The sequence below is a fragment of the Synchiropus splendidus genome, chromosome 16 (assembly GCF_027744825.2).
Source record: "Synchiropus splendidus isolate RoL2022-P1 chromosome 16, RoL_Sspl_1.0, whole genome shotgun sequence".
Lineage (NCBI taxonomy): Eukaryota > Metazoa > Chordata > Actinopteri > Syngnathiformes > Callionymidae > Synchiropus > Synchiropus splendidus.
In genome coordinates, this window is record NC_071349.1 from 5563122 (window position 1) to 5568641 (window position 5520).

A 5520-nucleotide genomic window follows, 5' to 3' on the forward strand; every position below is an offset into this window, starting at 1 on the left:
ACATAATGCTTTCCCCAGCCTCTCACCCTAAAAACCTAACCATCAAAAACAAATGGCTGAACTTAACCTTTATGCTGAACCAAACTAAAACCCAATTATAATAACCTAGCTATTTTGTAGTTTTGACCCTCAAACTGAGGCTTGACAAAGTGAGGACCGGCCAAAATATCCTCACTTTGCAAAAATGTCCTCAATCTGTTGATTAAAAACTCAGTTCAGTTTCTCTCAATACAGTTTCTCCCAAAAACACACACACGCATGTTTGTATTTATATCCTGGTGGGACATTGTGTGGTTTCCCCAGCCTTTCACCCTAAACCTGACCAAAACAAATAGCTAACCTTAACCATGACTCTGAACTAAATTTAAACCATATTATAATGACCCAGTTATTATTCATCCTTAAATTGAGGCTTAACCTTGTGGGGTCCAGCCAAATGTCCCGACAAAGTCATATGGTCCTCACAAGGACAGTGTCAAGAATTGGTTTGCACACAGAGACTCACTCAGAGTCTATATTTTTACATTTTGTGGGGGCATTTCATAAACTTTTGATTTTCCCAGCCTCTCACCCTCAACCTAACCATTCAAAACAAATAGTTAAACTTAACCAGGACATAAACCAAACTTAAATTCGATTATAATGACCCAGTTATTCTGAAGTTTTGATCCTCAAATTGTGGCGAAAGGTCCCCACAAACAGCAAACAGGTCCCCATAAGGAGGTGTGTTTCTAAGAATTGCCCCCCTCAGGCACAGCTATACAACTGTCATGCACACACATTTGGCTGATCGTGTTCAACCCCAAATCATGGCTGAAGGTCAGAGCCAGAGGGAGGGATGAAAGAACAAAGTCCATAAAGAGCTTGTTGAGGATTTGTCAGCTCCTCCCTTCAAATTACGTGTTGTGTAAATAAACCATGTTGGGAGCCCAGTGATCTATAATCTCTCTCTGTGGACCCCACCAAGGAGTGTTGAACCGCTGAGTGTAATGCTTCATCTTGGAAAACATTTGAGGACAACCACAGTCACAACACACTGGAATGTTGACCAAGTTTGAAAATGTCCTGGTGTGGATTGGCTCAATTGTCTGTCTGGCACGGTGACAATCCAGCAACATGCAAATGTAACAGCCAGCTCTGATGCTCTTGTTTCTATACGAGTTAAGCCTTTGAGAACACGTCACATGGAAGTCATTGTTTTTTCTATAAAACACATGAATGAAGGATAGTTCAATAATGAAATTTGAAAGCTTTGGGAAGTGAGTCAGTTATTACATTCAATAAATTTCATCCTGTTGTATAGTGACGTCAATACAGCGAAAGAGTGCCATTTCAATTTCAAAACAAAAGAAGATCATCTCTGAAACTTGTTTTAAATGCAAATATGTTCTTGGTGGAAGTGTTACTTCCTCTTCGTTTGGCTTATTGCTCAGGACAATACAAATAATTCAAATGAAAAAATAATCCATTATGTGCGCATAGGGGGCATCATGGCAAAATAAAACCTGTCTCTATTTTTGAATCAGTGTAACCATGATAAATAAAAATTGTCAATGACAAAAAAGAGAAAAGAAAAGAAAGAAACAGAACCGATGCATAATTAGAGAAAAATAATATATTTATATAGAAAAATGAAAGTCAATTATAATAATACTATTAATAATCTTTCATATTATTATGAAATAGTATAAATTATTATTAAGAAAGTATTTTTTTATTCAAAAAACTAATGAAAAATGGATTATAATAAATACAGACCATTGGTCCAATGGATAGAACACAGCTGCTTAGAAAGTGAGTACCTAGAATGTTCTGAGTTGTCCAGTTGACGTGACACCGCTACATTCGGACATCAGAGTACAGTGGGGTGGAAAGACAATACTGAAACATCTTTGGTAAAACACAAGATGCTAGTGATGCGACTTCACTTTGGGTTTTGGAACTCCCTAAGAGCACAGCCATCTGGGTTCGAATTCAATTCAAAATATAAGCACTGCTCCAGTACATTGGATGCATGGTTGTATCAAAAGAATTGTGCTGGTGTCTTTCCTTTCCAGACGAGTCCAAGCGAGCCAGGACCAGAACCGGGCCCCAGAGAAATAATCTGTAAACCAGGGACCAGGCAACCGCTGTATACTTGCCAGAGGTTTGTAGTGAAATAATTTCGCCTGTTACAAAATGAGATACATTGCTTTAGCATTATTAGATCCATATTTGGAGAAGATGTTTTTGGAATGACTGGCAGAGGTACCGGAACCGCTTTTTGTCCTCCAGAAATGATGAAGGGGAATGCGATTGAGGCATCAGATTTGTTCCAAGACTAAGTCCGACTGTCAACATTGTCAGTGGGTGATTCGCTGAAAGTATCAACCCGATGTTTGGAGGAGGTCAAATAGAGTAAGAGTGGGAACTTGATAGTGTTTATCGGATCAGCTGAACGGATTTATTCAAACCAGAAAACGCAAAGAAGTATGGTTTTTCTTTGTCTTGCATGATTTGGATTAACTGAGCAGCTAATGCCGACACCATGACAGAAGCTCAGATGCAGCTTTATTTTGAAGGAGAAGCTCTGCTTTGTTCTGGGTGAGTTCACAAATGTGTGTTCCATTAGCGGTTCTGACCCGGGGATCACATCATATGTTTCAAAACCAGTTCACTCCTCATTAGAGGCGGCACTAGTGATGGAGCGACAGAGGGCACGGTGGGAGAAACTGGGAGATAAAGATGAATGGGACAGCAAAAGTCGAGAAAGAAGAGGTGAGAATAAAAGAGTGTTTTCGGATGATGTGAGCTGAATGACAGACACTGGGACACGAATGTGAAAACTTAATGGGCCCGGTCTCTGAAGTGGGCCTCACCAGTAAAATAAAAAGCCTGTGGAGCCGGCTCCTGTGATGGATGAAGCGATGTGCTTGCCGGGCCGTGACAGATTCTGGGAAAGCACTCGAGTTGCCTCTATGTCTGATAAAGAAACCAGAGGAGAGCCACAGCAGTTCGTCTCGCTCATGAAGTGGCAGAGGAGATGTAAAATAGCATTTTAGTTTGCCGTTCAAGATAAAGTAAATATGGAAAATGAGATTTGTTCTGGACAAGTATCCCAGGAGACCTGGGCAGGGCCGTTGTTTGCTCCAATTCTCCGTTGACAATCACAAGTTGACAATTCAGGGCAAGCAGGAACTATAGTGTTGTGTATTGTTTTTCCACTTCACTCACACTGCAGCCAAGCTCGTAACCCACAATAACTAAAGCATTTGTCAGGTGCCTGGTAGGTCGATTGGACTGCTTCTTCTGAGGTTTTGAATGCAAAATGAAGACACACGTTTTTTCCTGATTTAGCAGAAATCTTTTCACAGATTCAGCAAATATTTGTTACATTTGAGACACTACACCTTAATGTCACATGTAATGTTATGTATACTGTGCTGGCTTCATCCCTCCGCAGTCAGCATCACAAGTAAGCTGCTTACACATCTGCCAAAATAGCGCTTTCCAGTTGCTGCTGTGTAGCCATTTCAAAATCAGACTTTCAGTTGCGAGCCTGATGGGCGGTCAGGGGATCCGAAGAGCATCTTCACTTGGAGGAAGGGGGCGTCCAAATCCTGAAAACTGAGATTTAATTTTTAGATTCAGATTCAGATTCAGATTCAGATTCAGATTCAGATTTAGATTTAGATTTAGATTTAGATTTAAGATTTAAGATTTAAGATTTAGAATTAACTTTTTGATTTAGAGGTAATGTTTAGATTTAAGATAAAGATCTAGAGATCTAGCATTTAGTTTTAACGCGTAACATTAAAGTGTAGTGTCTCAAATGTAGCAAATATTTGCTAATCTGTGACAATATTGCCAAAGATTTCTGCTAAATAAGGAAAAAAAACTGGTGTTTTCATTTTCACATTTGGTGCCCCATACCTTCTCACTGAAAGATTCCAGCACACTTAACACCTCTACATCATATGGGGCATCTACTGACCTTCAGTCCAGTCTGTTGGACAACTGGTACAGTACACTGACTTTTGCTGACCCTGGGTGCTGCATCCAATCTCTCATGTATAACCAAATGAGTAGTTAAAACCTCCACTTGATTTTATTTTTCCATTAAAAACAAGGCACAGATACAGATGGAGTCATCTGCTCTTGATGGATCTGACCTACTGACTTTGAGGAAGACTGTTACCAGATCGACCCAAGTCTGTCTCTGAGACGTCTTCAATCTGGTTTCTAATTGGTACCATGTTGATCCAGAGTGATATCACTGTTGTCATGGTGGAGGTGATCCGGACCAGATGGCGACAACTGACTCCTGAATGCTCCTCTCTTCACCTCTGATCTGTGTGGTTTCTCTGTTTGTCTTCTGTGTCAGCAGAGTGAGTGCTTTCATCAGCTGCTGCTGCTTCGAAATATGTTGTAATGCTCTTGTTTCTCAAACAATTGATTTAAGATTGTTAGGAATCAATGCTTGATGTCTGTTACAGATTCTCCCGTGTGTGATCTATAGATTGACTTTGGCCTCAACACATTGTGCTCAGACTTGACTCAATCGTCTTGTGGTGTCTGGCTCCTTCGACAGACCTGTGACCTCTGATTAACACCCTCCATACCCCCCCCTCCACCTCCTCCAGCAGTGGCCTTTACCACTCATGACGGAATACAGCCAGGAAGCTCGAATCTCCACGCTCCGTCACGATCTCACACCAGGCGAGGACGCACATTGATCTCCTGGGCTGGTGTTCATTTCAAATTCCTGTTAGGATCCATCCACTTCATCGATTTCACCATCTCCTCTGATTAGGCACTTGTGAGGAACATCCGAGCGTTCCTGCTGCTGCATCAGGAAGACTTGCCCCAGTGGGCTGCTGATAAAAATGATAGGAGTTCACATTATTCAGTTTTGGAACAGCTGGTAAATTTGAGCAGAATCAACCCTGAGGAGAGTGACAGACATCCAAAAATATTTTTCCTATAGTCTGCACGTACTGTAACATAATTCCATTCAAATAATACACTAAGATCACAAAGCTCAATCAAAAGGTGAACTTTAAAACTGTAAAGTTCACCTTTCATAGAAAACGTTTTCATTCAAAGGTGCCAACAAGAAATCCCGATGAACCTGAATGTGCAAGTGCTTGTGCTCAGTGGGTGAGAGAGGAGGTAGAGAGACAAAGACGACAGGTTACTGAGCTGTTCATCGTGGTTTGGAGTGCCTTTTTGCTGTCAATAAAAGAACCCGTTCCTGAAAACCTGAACAGTTTGGAGTCACTACAGTATTTAAAACTAGCACGTCTGATGCAGCTCTCAAGCCAACTATCCTGTCTGTGCTGTCTCTGCTTCATCCTTCGCTCAGCAAAAGTGGAAGCCTTGTGTATCCCTACAGAGGCCTGCAGCTAGCCACAGCACAGACAGATCAGAGCTCTGCTGAGACGCTGTATAGGTACCTTCACACGACGGGATTTGCTCACATGAATCATGAATTTGTGAAAACCATTTCACTACTTCATCTTGTTTCATACATCTCCAGAA

At 41.2% G+C, this 5520-nt stretch overlaps 1 long non-coding RNA gene across 1 annotated transcript; it reads left to right on the forward strand.

Annotated features, from left to right (window-relative positions):
- Positions 1-1961: 1961 nt before the first annotated feature.
- LOC128747408 (uncharacterized) lies at positions 1962-4999 on the forward strand. Its single transcript, XR_008412680.1, has 4 exons — positions 1962-2146; positions 2514-2583; positions 2653-2757; positions 4571-4999. It is a non-coding gene; the product is annotated as an uncharacterized LOC128747408 (long non-coding RNA).
- The last annotated feature ends 521 nt before the right edge of the window (positions 5000-5520 follow it).